The 15516-nt window shown below is 35.2% G+C and overlaps 1 protein-coding gene across 1 annotated transcript in view; it reads left to right on the top strand.

The window, feature by feature from the left end:
* Window positions 1–14026: 14026 nt before the first annotated feature.
* LOC128237762 (uncharacterized) overlaps window positions 14027–15516 on the top strand; it is a 28509-nt gene continuing 27019 nt past the window's right edge. Inside the window, exons 1-2 of the mRNA XM_052953347.1 lie at window positions 14027–14038; window positions 14960–15047. The gene's annotated coding sequence lies outside the window, so the exon portion shown is untranslated. The remainder of the gene's footprint in view (window positions 14039–14959; window positions 15048–15516) is intronic.

Raw genomic sequence — 15516 nt, 5'->3', positions numbered from 1 at the left:
AATTAGTTTTGCAACATGAACATTCATGCTTAATTACACACATATGACTATCGTACTGTATCATATAATGCAAGAACACAGCAAATCATTTATATGATTATAGTAAACTTTATGTACCCTTTATTGCGAATTTTTCAGCGTGATTTCGAATATTAAAACAATCAGGTTGCATTCTCAATTGGTTTAATATCAGCTTAACTGAATAATAATGACCCATGTCAGTGTTTTCAAAAAATAGATCAGTCTTGCGGCGATCGTGTTGGGTCAATGTCAGTGTTGATGTGTAGAGATTGTGGGCCTCCGTTGGGTCAATGTCAGTGTTGATGTGTAGAGATTGTCTGTGGGCCTTCGTTATCCAATAAATCAACATCGCCATACTGTTTGTTTTGTCTTCCTATGTTAATCCTCTTACCATCTACACACAATTTAAATGTCTTCAATTGGCCAGTATCATCTTCAAGGATTAACTTTACCATATGTTTAAACACACCGGGACGACTCTCTTTTATTTTTTTAGCAAGATATGATTCTTCAAGACACTGTCTGGATGGCACTGCAAAGTTAACGGTTGAATCATAAGGTTAAAACGCACCCTTTCTGTCTTGACCCTGATTTTTCCATCCAGACATGAACCTGAGAAATTTCCCCTTAAAAAGTATAATCCCTATCCGCCAAAATCGCTTCACATCATCAGAATAACGCATATCTCGAGTGCTGTCTAAAGAAAACCATTCAACAACATCAACAAACAGTAAATACGCAAATATTATTAGACAATGGCAACTTTATCTCCGCTAAAAGAGTTGTGAATTTGACATACATTTCAATTCGATTATCTGATTTAAGATAATCTAACATAGATGGAATGTTCTGGATTATATCTTAAATTGTTCAATATCCGTTTCCTAAAAGGTATCGGCCTTAATCACGAAACATGGTTCCGTTTGAACTGCAGTTGATGTTTCCAACAGGGACATGTCTTCAAAGTTAACCCTCAAATCATCGTCGATTTCAATTTAACTGATTTGTTCAATTACCCTATGTACACCCTTAACAGGGGTTGTTGCTTTGGGGATCTTTTTTCAATGGAGAAAGGTGTTCAAAGTTTCGAAACTTTTACAGTTTTTGTCTCATTATTTATTATTCGAGTATTTGCATATTTTAATCTTCAGATTTCTGTCTTTTTGTTGTGATGTATAGTGAGTTATGATTTGGCCGAACTCCGTGAATGGAAATTGCAGTAATTTATGCATACAAATTCTTCCATTTTTACCTAAAAAAGCCAAAATGCAAGGTAAAATCAAACATATTTTATCACAATATATGATACAATTTATTACAAATCACTATTAAAAACTCGCAATAAATCATACGTGTTGATAATGTGTACTCGCTGTACACTACCAATACAATATATGATACAGTCATTACGTTACATCAGCCAGTAAATTATAAGCAAAATCTAAATAGATGACAATTGTTCGATAGAAATTTGCTTATAGTACTTAAATATGCCTTATTTGCAGCATATTGAATACAAGTTTCATATCAAAAACGGCATAATTCGGATGAAAATTGAATATTTAGACATGTACCTGGAGTTGAATATCAGTGTCCCCTAGTGAGTTTCAAAGTTTTCATTCATAACACTTAGTTTATGACTAAAACAGTGCATACACAAGATAAATTGATTCTTTATCATATTACTTATGTATAGTTTTTTTTCACTGATTAAAATGTGCTTAAACTCCCATGTAAATATCGTGTATCGGCCATTGAAATCACCTCGCAATATCCGGATGCATACAGTCTACTTTATACACTGTGATAGTATAACATTCCGTTATGGACGGAAGTTACGTTCATAGAACGTATGTTTACTTGGTTGGTAATATGCAAATTAGCAAGGCCCGGGCTCCGTGTAGATTGAGAACTTACTGTATATAAACACCAGTGGACCCCTTTTGGGTCGTGCGTGCTTTTCTCTGAAGGGATCTGTTGGGCTTGTTTGATGTTGCACGTTGTATTTCCTTTGTTGCCCCCGTTTTGAATTATTCTTCCGAATATTGGGGCTTTATTAAGTCTAAGGAAACTGAAAGAATCCATTTGAAGTTTTGTAAACGTTTGTTAAACGTTAGAAAAAAAATACAGATACAGCAAGTGTGTACGGGGAGTCTGGTAGATACCATCTTTATGTACATAGATATGTTAGAATTATACAATATTGGTTAAAGGTTGCAAATAGCGATAACATTATAATAAGTAATGCATTTAAGTATGCATTATCTGACTGCGATAATAGAAAAAATAACTGGGCATCAAATGTTAAAAAGCTTTTGAGCCAGTATGGTTTTGCATCCGTATAAAATAATCTTAATATGATAAATGTAAAGAATTGTTTATCTGAATTTAAAACAAGAATAATTGAGTGTTTTAAGTAAGAATGGTATAGATCCCGTGATAGTCCAGTTTTATTTTTGTATACGGAATGAAAATGCCTAGTTTAAGGAATGTTTGGCATGATAATCCCCTGCTGTGCATCTCCTGCTTATTGCACTGGTGTCAAAGAAGGGGCCAATTTCTTGTGTATTCGTTTATTGGCTAAGTTTATGGACCGTTTCTATAAAAAAATATTCAAGATTGCACAGCAGGATATTCAGATCGGAGATCTGATATGAGGAATCAAGACAAATAGATTAAGATCAATACACAGAGAATGTGTACTGTACACAGATTGGGGAGGGGGGGGGGGTCTCCTTAAGATAAAGAAAGGTTCTATAAGTCCCCCCCCCCCAAAAAAAAAATAAAAAAAATAATAATAATAAAAATAATAAAAAATAACAATAAAATTCAATACTTTCGAATGAAGGTTATTAGGATGCATTACCTAAAAGCTTACGACTTTTTTTCTGTAGACATTCTGCACACCCGTTAAGGATTCAAACGGGTAGATTATTATAATCGTAATCGTATTCAACGTGAAGAAATATATTGTTCATGCTGTAATTGAAGAGATATAGAAGATGAATTTTATTTTATTTGTATTTGTACAAGTTTTAAAAGAAATATATAAAACGGTATTATTAACTACGTCCGTCTGTTTTTAAGTTCATTGAACTGTTAAACACAAGAAATAACAAGAACTTATAAAACTATCTTTATTTGTCAAACAAGCTCTGAGTATTAGACAGACAGACAGACATAATATTAGAAGATCAACTTTAAATATTGATTAAAAATTATAATAGTTTTGTTCATCCTCACCTGATTTGAATATATACTTTTGAATATATTTATGATTATATTTCATATAATGTATAACCTATGCCATACCATGTGTTTGTTTATTTATAATTCATTTGTAGTTACAGTGTGTGTATACCACGTGATAAATTGTGTCATAAATCCCACGACGGAAGGCAAACTTTTGCTTCGGATAAAGGCTTACCCTGAATACCATTCTATAACCTCCCATAGAAAACAACAAAATCAATACTTTTCAATGGTATTATTTTGGAAGTCACAGTGAGTGAAGCACTTGGGAAACCGATTAACATATACAGCATGAACTTGCAACATGAGCAAAGTATATCTTATTAACAACATGCTTGACAAAAATGGAGCTTACAGACGTGGTCGACTGGCCGAGGAAAAACTGAGATAAAACCCTCCTTCTGGGGAAAACTCAGAAACCTCTGCCCGTTTGTCATCCAGATTTACAGGATTTGTCTTGTACCACTAGATGTCGGGCCTCATCACCCATAAGCTCCTTAACAAAGATGTACAGAAAACATAATTTTATGATTCATATATACGTACTTTATCAAGTTATGCAAATGTACATTACATGATTATGTTCTTTGAAGAAAATTGAAAAACATATTTATTATTCATATGATGAAATTGCATAGTAACTGAAAACCTTTCACAATAAACATTTTCTTGTAAAATTTAACAATCAATTGAATCGATGTGAACGGATCGGTTCCCCAAAGTATAATCAGTATATATTTCGAATAAAATCATCCTTAATTTCAAATCAATTGAATCCTTTTTCATCAGTTGAAATTGACACAAGCTGGAATGAGTTCTAGCTATGTTAATTATCGAACTGTCTCTTATGGGTTTACTATATAGATTTATACCAAACACATATCATTCATGAATACTGTACTTGAACCAATACAGTTTCAAGAGCGAAAGTCGCAAAACACTTTAGGCACTTTAACCTTATAAAAATGAATATATTGTAATAGTAAAAACTTTAGCAGGCAAAATATCCCTTCTCCCTAAACCGTAAATTGATTCCTACCTTTCCAACTGAATGAATAACTTTCGTTCGAGAATAATACTTTTGGCAATCCACTTCTTTAGCAGTTCCGGGAGAAGATCCATCTTGTCCGCCAAGCCTTCTGGTAAACCATCTGGTAAAATGCCATCCTTATGCATCTGCAAAAATAGACGTTTACACGAAAAAAATTCTGCGGCTTAGCTCAGCGAAGCCGCTTTTGTACATTTATGCAAAGGGAGGTTATAACAATCCATATTAGTTTTCATCTACAGAATACTCTCCCTTAAAATCAATTAACAACGCTTACATTCTAAATTTAAGATCTGCATTCCCAATTATGCCCTTTCTGTTCTTACGTGCTACATAGAAATATCGTTGTGTTGGCAAATCAATCATATCAACAATATTTGATATGAATATCCCATTTGGACACAATAATGGCCAAAACATTGCTTACTTCCAATAAAGAACTACCAAAACTCCCTTTACTCGATCAATTTCTAGTTTGCCTATGACTCTAAAAAAGGCATCCGTTCCTGTTGAAGACGGATTCCAAAACCTAGAGAAAAATACTGTCAATTTAGCATTGTGTTCTGATGCAAACCAGTCTACATCTTATATGCCAAAACTCTGAATAACTATGTCCAAAATTTCAAACGAGATACCCCATTCATAATAATCCACTATTCTAGATAAGAAGTCTGCCCTTTCATTTTGGGATCTCGGTATCTATTCTAACTCAAGCGAGATTGAATTTTTCATACAAACTTTGAAGATACTAATAGCTATATCCTGGAGAATTATTACATTCACATAAATCCACAAAACATCAACATTTACATATAAACTAGTACTGGTGATACCACCGTGTACTATAATCATTCATTTCTGACGATCCCGCCATGAATCAGTGGATGTCGTTTTAAATAGTTTCATATATATAATAACAGTATCTATATATTGTAACGTGACGGGGCTAACTTTCAAATTTTGTATATAAGATTTTCCTCTTTGGCTAGTTTGCCAAATAATTTGCACTAATGATTATTTAAAATGATTGGATATGGAAAACAATTATCGTTCAATCAATGATAAATCAACAAAGATTGGGATATTTACAGTTTTCATAGACGCACATATTAAATAATTTAACGTTTTCGATTTGCCCATCTTTCTATTTAAAAACTGTTCTAATAGTATTATGTCAATGTACGGTTAGGACTTTTGAGTTTACTTTCATGACTTCTATTGTTAAGGAGGCGCTTTTCTATTTAATACTCTCGGGTTTACAGTTTATACCATACTTATATCTATATTAATATAGATAGTTCGGTATAAACCCCTAGGAATTAACATGTATATTTGCCGCTAGGTCAAATAGTGTTTAACCCAACGCCGTAGCCACACTGAGGCACACCGAGGCAGCTGCCTCGGTTAAAATTTGCAGAGCAAAAATAAAAAAGAATACATAAAAGGGCAATGAAAAATAATAAAATCTGCATCTGAATTCGATACACCACTACAATATAACAGAACTATGTACAATTTATTATGCAAAATGTTGTAGCAACAGACGCTGAGGCAAGTTGAGGCATCATCCTCGCTGTAATTGAGCTCTGTCGGGTCGGACTCTGTTCAATGTATTAAACTGTACGGCAATGATTTTTGCTCGCGCGCTATTGTTCAAACGATTCCGCATGAAATTAAGCATACAATTATAGACATTGCTTCATACAGGGCAAGAATCGGTTGTTTCTCGATCGCTTCTGGGTTTTTGATAGACCTGGGCACATTTCGAGTGGTATGCTCCTCTTCATTGCGGGGGTTGACGGTCAATGTACGCAAGGGTTACAAAATCATTACATTACGACTTAAGGTCTGACAACGATTCATTGTGGAGAACTTTATTTAACTAGTATTACTTATATATAAAACGTCTTTATTATAAAAACTAGTCGTTGTGATGCCACATTTAAAGTCGAAAGCAGACAGCAGCGGTATTTATCACCTCATGTCGTAACTACTTTGCATGCTCCAGTGTTTTACTCCATACAGGTGTTTGTCCGGATTTAGCAATTTTGGTTTCACGTCGTAGACAGTTGTCGGATAAAGAGATATTCAACATTCTTAACTTTAATGTTAGTAAACTATCCAAGTTTCCTGCAATTAAACAGAGAAAGTTCAACAATACTGAGACGCAGTTTAACTGGCTACGGTATTCCGGTCACAGTAGTGAAGATGGTGCTTATTGTACACCTTGTTTTGTGTTTGCACAAACATATGTTAGACACACAGAATTTACTTGTACACCATTTAAACATTGGACAAATGATGTTGAGGCTAAAGGTTCAAACATTGGACAAATGATGTTGGGGCTAAAGCGGTATCTTACCAAGTCACAACTGTTCTAAAACACATTGATGTGGTAACCGCTAATGTGATGTTTATACAGTTTATACAGGAAAAACGGAATCAATGAATGTTTCGTTGAGCACAGCTTATTCCGATAAAATAATCGAAATAAGACATGCTCTTACGTATGGCAATAGTTGAAGTTATTATAAAACTTTCACCACGAGGAATTCCTCTTAGAGGGAGGTGGTTAAAAGATCAAAACCGCGAGGCTTGCAATTTTAACTTCTTAAAATGGACTGGATAAGCACCAGAGCACATATGATGAAAAACTTTCCAACCAAAAAACTATTGTAGTGCCAGGGAAACCACGGATCGTTGGTAGACGAAACCAACGGAAAAATTCCGGTAAAAAATCAGTGTTGGACCATTATAAGCATAATCACTTCTATCCATTTTATACCACGTAATTCAACACCTTACTTCTCGTTTTCCTGAATAATTGGATGACGTTTAATATGGAAAATATGACCACCTTACGTGTAGCATTGAAGACAAAAGCAAACACACAATTTCGAACGATCTTCCTATGACAAGCAAATTTGCAACCAAAATTATCAGATGGAAACACTCAAATGAAAACATTAAAAAACATGTGTCTCAAAGAAGGATTTAAAATGTGCGACGAAAACTATTTGCCCAACATCAATGCATTTTTCAGCTAATTTTACCTGTGGGTTCCTGTTTGAACGCAGTTTCAGTGCTTTAAGAAGACTCAAATCATGGACACGATCAACCATGATAGGCAGTCGACTCGATGGGTTGGCTTTAATGTTTATTCAAAAAAACATAACAGTAGACCGCACGGATATTTTGCGATTGTGGGATTCTCCCAGACATAGAAGAATTATTTGCAAAGTGCCAATAATATTATTTGTTTTATGGCCGAAAGTGTCGCCCAGGACCACGGGCCTATTAACCATGTGTCCATGCCAGGACGCACTATTCGGCATACCTATCAAGACTGGCTACGGCACTGTCAATCATACAATATTCATACAATTTAATGAACATTTTGATAAAATAATTGACTGAAACTGAACAGAAAACATCCCAGAGCACACCACAGATGATCTAGGAACCAACACATTTTCGGACCTACTCCCCCCCCCCCCGAATATTTTCTGCCTCGGTTAAAATACGCCTATAGCTACGGCACTGTAACCCCTATTAGAGATAATAAACATATTACACCTTGTCTTATCAAGTTGTTGCTCTCGCAGAAGCCAGCACAAGAATCAATAAAACCCGCTGGTTTGCTGTATTTTTACTCACAATACCACGTGACCACATTGGACGGTCCTTACCAGTTGGAATTGTCGATTTTCAACGTTAAGTCTTTTTTCGTAGGGGTTTCGCCTTATATTTTTATATTTTCAGAAAACAACATCATTGTTATAAATCACTGTACGCGTCATTATTATTTTTATTCAACCGTCTTATTTCACTTTTCAATCATGTTGTATCATTTACTGTTGTTTTTATTGAGAAATTCACTCTCTATACTAATTTCATATCCCATATTAAAAGTTTAGCATTGAGCACATAAGAAAGATATCCGAATAGTAATCCAAAGAATAGTTGATAATGAATACTTACTTTTTACTATTTCCTCTTGTTCTTTTAAAGAATAATTGCTACAAAAATATATTGCTTTTAAGACAATTCAAAAACAGCTGTTTTCTAACTATTCAAAACAAAAGTGAAAGTGTACAATAGCAAAATCCTATGCCTTACTGTAAAAGCAGCAGACAACAGTTTAACAACGAATCGCTCGGCCAAAAATCGCTACATTACCCACGCCTCCGATTACCACGCGTCTCGCGGGGATAAACCTATTTTTTTTTTTACTTGAACCGAAAAATCCAAACAAATTTAAGCTTAACACAGTTTAATGAGAATTACAAAAACGACATTTACAACAGGACGATATTATGAGTTTGATCCACAATACACTCAGTTTTCAGGTTCAAATCTCACTTGATGTATCCCGTCCTCAAATCAACCTAATTTTCAACATTTATCTTTTTTTTACACACTTTTCTCCTTCATCGCTATAATCATGTTCAATTCCAGGATCACAATCCCATCCTTCATCACCAGCTTCCAATTTTTTAATGTCAATCTTACTACACCCAGGTTTAACTTTGTCCTTAGCCCTATCACATTTCTCAGTGGTCTTATTACCATGCACAATCTGCTTATGTTTCATCAAGAATGAAAACCTTTTAAAAATCTTCCCACATTCATTACAACTTGCTTGTTGAGCTAACATGAGCTTTTTCTTCTCTTCGGTACACTGAATAAGATGATGCTCAAACTTCTCGTTGGGTGGTACTCTCTTTTTGCATTGCAGGCATATAGGCTGCATCGACTTTTGTGCTGTAACCTTTTTCTTGGCCATCTTAGACCTTTTTGTTCCAAGATAATTTACTCTTCCGGTATCAATCGTTTTTAATCTTGCGAGAATATCACCCTTTTTCATCAACCATACGCGGTAACAATTAACCTAATTTCCCAACGCTTTCAAAAGCAATTTTCTGCCCATTGATTGTCAATGTATCCTGTATGAACAGTATGCACTTTAAAATAATCAAGTCCTAGTACGACATCAACATCCATGTCTACTACTACAACTTCAATCGAACAACTTGTTTTACCAAGCTGTATTACAAGCTCCGTGCTACCGATTATAACCATGTTACTTCAAGAAGCCGTTATAATTGGAGCTTCATATGTCGAAAGGATGTGGTAACCTTTAATCATTTCCCATATTTTACTGGAAATTAATGTTAGCGTAGCTCCTGTATCTATAAGGCAGGCGACGTCTATACTCCATATTTTAGCTGACACAAATAAACCAGCCGATGTTTGGATATGAGCTTGTTTTAAGCTTTGCTTCTGTTGTTGTTTATTAATTTCCTCCTTTCTGTCATAAGGTTTACTTTTGATATTTGGACAATCCCACCTTAAATGTTGTTCTGACACACACTCAAAACATGCTTTCTTTTTGTCAAATTTTCTTTCATTCTGTTTACCAAATAATCTGTTTTCAGTATAAAACTGTTTCTTGTACGGTGTTTGCTGATAACTTCTACTACCACTCCCATTTTTACTGAACGATTTTTTTTGTGTTTGAGCGTTCAGCTTTGCACGGAGATGTCGAGATTTCTTCCTGATTTGAGACATGGTCTCCCGTAAGTGTTTGTCTTCATCATTGGTGGTAGCCCGTACCATTCCTTTATGCCGTTTCCCTGCACGGTAAAGGGACTCTAGTTCAACAGTATGCCGAACAACACCATTTAAATCAACAGGCCTAGCCTGTTTTACTTTCAATCGCATATCTGCATTTATCAATGAATCGATAAATTGCTCTTTTGCGAGCGTTTCTCGCACATTATTTGGTGCGCTTGGATATGCCAAATTTATGAGACGGCGAATATCCTGGCCTAGCTCTGACATTGTCTCAGTAGCTCTTTGTTGCCGGTCCCTTAACTGTACCCGGTACAATTAAGTTTGATTTAAAGGCGCAAATCGATCCTCCAAAGCACTCACTAACTTCTTGTAGTCGGTAGTGTTATTTGCAAGGTTTCCGAATACACCTTGCGCCTGTCCCCTCAATGAAATAGACAGATACAGGCCTTTTTGATGGTCATCATAACCATTCAATGAAGCACATGCTTCGAAATGGGCTTTATAGTCCGCCCAGGCACTAGTCCCATCATAAGTCGCGGGCTTCATTGTTAAACCCCGACCAACTGTGCCCCCATTATTGCATACCTTCTTCGTATCTTCTAAAGGGCACAGTTTCTGAACAATGTGCCTTCTTCCTTCGTTCAGTAACGAATTTATCTGGCCTGTCATTATCCATGCACTCCGTCTGGCATGCTATGTTCGTAAAGGAAATACTTGATTTATTTGGCGTTTCAGGCAACAACCGTCTTGGTCTTGTCAATTTTGAATGAAAAGCTGGGGTGGTTTCAATCAGTTCTCTTTTAACAATTGAACTTTTAATTTCCATTCTACCACGCGGTATATTTTCTCTGACTGGCGTAGAAGCATTTATTTTATATGAAGTTATGTCAATCTCCCGTTGCATTGCGTCAATTTCTTGTTGTAACTTCATTATATGGAGCTGTCGCCTTAAATCATCTATCTCTTGCTCCATATGACGTTCACGATCATTTCTTCCGGCCATTGTCGTAGGTTTGTGAATATATATGAGAAACCAAATAGTCCCTCGTTGGGCGCCAAATTTTGTAACGTGCTGGGGCTAACTTTCATATTTTATATATAAGATTTTCCTCTTTGGCTAGTTTGCCAAATAATTTGCACCAATGATTATCTAAAATGATTGGATAGGGAAAACAATTATCGTTCAATCAATTGAAAAACAGCGGTTTTCTAACTATTCAAAACGAAAGTGAAAGTGTACAATAGCAAAATTCTATGCCTTACTGTAAAAGCAGCAGACAACAGTTTAACAATGAATCGCTCGGCCCAAATTCGCTACATTATAAACTAGTACTGGTGATTCCACCGTGTACTAAAATGATTCATCTCTGGCGATTCCGCCATGAATCAGCGATGCCGCCCTATTATAACTGCATATGTTTCACATCCGGCCATTCTGCCGTTAAATCATCAATGTTGCTTTTATAACTTTATAACAATATTTACATAAAAACTATTAGTGGTAAAACCACCGTACACTATAACGGGTAAGCTCTTTCGATTCCTCCATGAATCATAAATGTTGATTTTACACACTTTAAACAATATTTACATTTATATACTATATCTAGTATTACCACCGTGTTCTAAAACGAATCATCTTTTTGACGATTCCGTAATGACTCTTCAATATCGTTTGTTAAAAACTTTATAACAATAATTACATATAAACTATTACTGGTGATGCCACCGTGTACTATAACAAAACATCTCTGACGATGCTTCCGTGAATCAGCATGCTGGGTTTTATAAGTTTATAACAATATTTGCATATTAACAAGTACCATAACTGGTGATGCCACCGTAAATTATTATTAGAATGCAGCCTTTATTTTCACTGAACAAACCTGCAGAAAAGCTATCATTAAGTGCTAAACTTTCAACTTATGCTCTTGTCATATATTTCGCCTTCTTTCACTCGTTCTGTACACAATCCCTGCGCCATTGACAATGCGTCAAAATTTTATGTATTCATCTTTGGCGTTTCGCCTTGAATCAGCGATATCGCCTTTTATTACATCTTTATAACAAATGTATTGTCTTGGTGGTGCTGCCATTGAATCTACGATGCTGTTAAACTTTAATCTTAGGTAAGAAAAGCAACAACAGACAAACTCATATTATTATTATTATTATTATTATTATTATTATTATTATTATTATTATTATTATTATTATTATTATTATTATTAAAATGCTGTATCATCACAACAGCCACTCCAGACAAAGTACCCCATTCATCATGCATGTGTTCTCCATACAATTAAGTATAACACTATCTTTCAAAACCTAAAACTTTTGTAAACAATGTATTTGTTTTACGAAAACATATGAAATCTGAACATACCAAATTAGCCCATGCAATCTTTCATGACATTTTTGCGAGCAGTTTTATTTAAAAACTTACTACTTTTGATAAGCCTTGCATGCGTATAACATAGAAATGCCTTTCCCATCGAATTTGAAATATTGTGAAAATGAATGTATATACACTTTTAGAAACAGTATGTACTTTAATATGTCGGTAGTTTCACACCATTGACAAACTGAATATTGAATAATATGTATATGAATTCTTTTTATACCGAACACATTTTACTGACATACACACGGACAGACTCCATAACGTTCCATACGCCTCTTCATTGAACTTAAAGCCATTGGCTCTGTCAAAATTAGCATAATTTGTAATGCTTTGCAGATTTAACAGCATTGCTTAAAATCTTTCTTTTTCTCTTTCAATTCAATGATGATTGAATTTCATTTATAAATTATAATACTTATCTTTTTATGTTGCCTGTATGGCCACAACTATGGGTGACGCTGTCTGATGATATTATAAAAAAACAAACCAACAGTCGAGGGAAATACACCGGAAGCGTGGCACGTGAACTGGCGATGACATCAACCCAAAAAAGGTGTCACGAGATGACCAGCTTGACCAGCTCATGCGTTCACACCCACGTAGTTGAACCGCGGAATCCTGTAGCCCCGACTTCATTGTTTTGCATCTTTCTCCAACGTGTAGAAACAGAACTAAAAATGTCACCTAAATATTCTTTCAAAATATGTCAACGAAAAACACTCTTTATAAGTAAAACTCGAATCACTAAATATGAAAATAGCGGAAATATTTTCTCTAGCACAAATGTATCGATGCCTTTAAAAACAAAAGAACATTTTCTCACTAGTAATACAGTACATATGAAACTGAATAAACACATCATTTCTGAATTTTTCACTTTTCCACTACGCATATTGAATAATTATGATCATACATGTAATTCGTCATGTCATATAAATCCAACAAATATATTTTCAATACGACTTAACCTCTGCACGAGGATTTAAACCATGCTTTATACGGCCTATTCAGTAAACACGGACTACTGCATACTGCCCGGTCCAACCTCAAATTTTACAATCAATTGAATCGATGTGAACGGATCGGTTCCCCAAACCTGAATGCCTTTACATTCATATTCGCACGAATTCCTCGTGCTTATCAATCGCCACCTGGCGGTTATTACATTATAAACAAGGGAAATTAATTTCCTTCTAATTCGTTTTACTCAAACGTAGGAAATTATGTAACCTAGAGCTGAATTATAGAACCGCCCTTCTATCGTTAATTTACGTGTTATGAAAAGTACGACCCCTTAAGCCGAAGAATGTAATTAGAAAGTCATTCGAGTCATGGCAGGCATGCCAACCTGTACGTATAAACCATCCATTCCATTGATATCTGCACTTAACTTTAAAAAGAACACTTATCAAGTGTGGGCGAATATTTGTTTACCACAAGAAATCAAGTCGTATACGAAAATATGTATTTTAATCTGTATACTTAACATGAGTAGTCTTCATGCATCCCGATTTTACCGCGCCCAGTACAACCAATTGTGGATCGGTATTTGAAACACGTGACCCGATATATGCGACTGAATGTGACTCAACCAGTGGAGAGCTTATATACTGGTGAAACTGTTCAAGGATCTTAAAGTCGTGTTTTTCTGTTAACTTGTGAATTTTAAGCAGTTTCATTGTATTACCTTGTGATCTCAGGATAAGTCAGGATTTGCCGCCGAGGCCCAGGCTAAGGTGAGTTTCATCTGTTAATGCTGATTTTGTTCTATTATAAAAGTAACATGTAGTTTCATAAATTATAACTTCATTAAGTCAGCGCATGAGCGAGACAGTGTTTACATGTTTTAAATGTCTTAATAACATTACTAGGCGACTTAATTTAAGGTTATAATCTAGATTAATATAAGTTTATAAGATAGATTTCTATAATTATTTAAATTATAGTCCATAATAAGACGAGATTCAGCCGGTTTGTAACGTTAGCTGATAAGGACAGTAACATTTATTATACATTTATACTCCTCATCCGGCTGTTAGGCAGGTTCTAAAACCTGGTCCGGCCTGTCCGGCCTGTCCAGGCCATATTTTATACATATTGACATTACACGCTCTGAATATACTGAAACACAATGATTTACCTTTCTTTAGAAATTAAACTACATGGAAGGAACATCCGAGGAAATTATTATCCGATTTTGTTTGATTTACTATACAGATCGAAAGTCAGAACAACTAATGGCTGCTCGAGTCCGTCTCCTGTTAGCCTTTATAACACACGTGAATTGGGAATCGAGCCAAGAACATCTTATGTCAGAGTCACTACCATCTCGACATTCATTTGGCTTAAAATACCTGTTTTATGATTTATTCAGACATTTAAACCAGCTCAAAGTGGTTTAAAAATTCAAATGTTACACACTGGTGCACATGTGTTATGTAAGGCGTCGGTAACAAAACTGTTCACGCTAGATCGCCCAACCGTGGACCAATATGTTGTATCTCGATAAAAGGATATTTGGTCAATGTTTTACATTCATACTTGAACAATTTGTTTGTGTTTGTGTGTGTGATTTTTCCGCTATACTTTAAAGTGCAGTCATTTGCAACCAATTTCATTATGTTCTTCAATATTTGGATGTTTTTATCTGATTTTAGATTATCATCCACTAAAGGAGGACCTCAACAGATGGTTAAACCACAGAAGAGCCAAGAGAGAAAACCCCCAACATGTTTCTCTACGCATGTGAGTCGGTTCTGAGAATTTAGGGGCTTCATCGAGTTCAATGACATTGAAAAGGAATTAGATTATAGCGTATCTTGACAAAATTACCAATTATTTGTTAATGAGTCATGTTATTGTTAAATGTTTTTCTTGGTGCCACATTGCCAATGATCATCTGCTTCAAAAACAAGAATGCTCCAGGGCTTTTCACCTTCGTTGCAAGGGGATGAAATTCGGCTACATCACAATTGCGAGAAATGGCATTTTTCCCCAATTTCCAGAATTTTTTTTTCTCCCAAAAATGAAATTCTACCTTCACAAATTTACCACAAAAATATAGCCTATTTGCGCAAATTTTGTTTGTTTATTTATGAGGGTTACATAAGAAGCATGCCGTAAGGTTTTCGGCCATTTCCGATAGTTCTGTTCCAATGTCCCCGGGTAGCGTTTGTTTATATTTGGCCTCGCGGAAAAAGTCGGAAATTGTCAA

The sequence above is a fragment of the Mya arenaria genome, chromosome 6, assembly GCF_026914265.1.
Source record: "Mya arenaria isolate MELC-2E11 chromosome 6, ASM2691426v1".
In the NCBI taxonomy this organism is placed as follows: domain Eukaryota; kingdom Metazoa; phylum Mollusca; class Bivalvia; order Myida; family Myidae; genus Mya; species Mya arenaria.
This window is presented reverse-complemented; position numbering and strand designations above follow the sequence as displayed.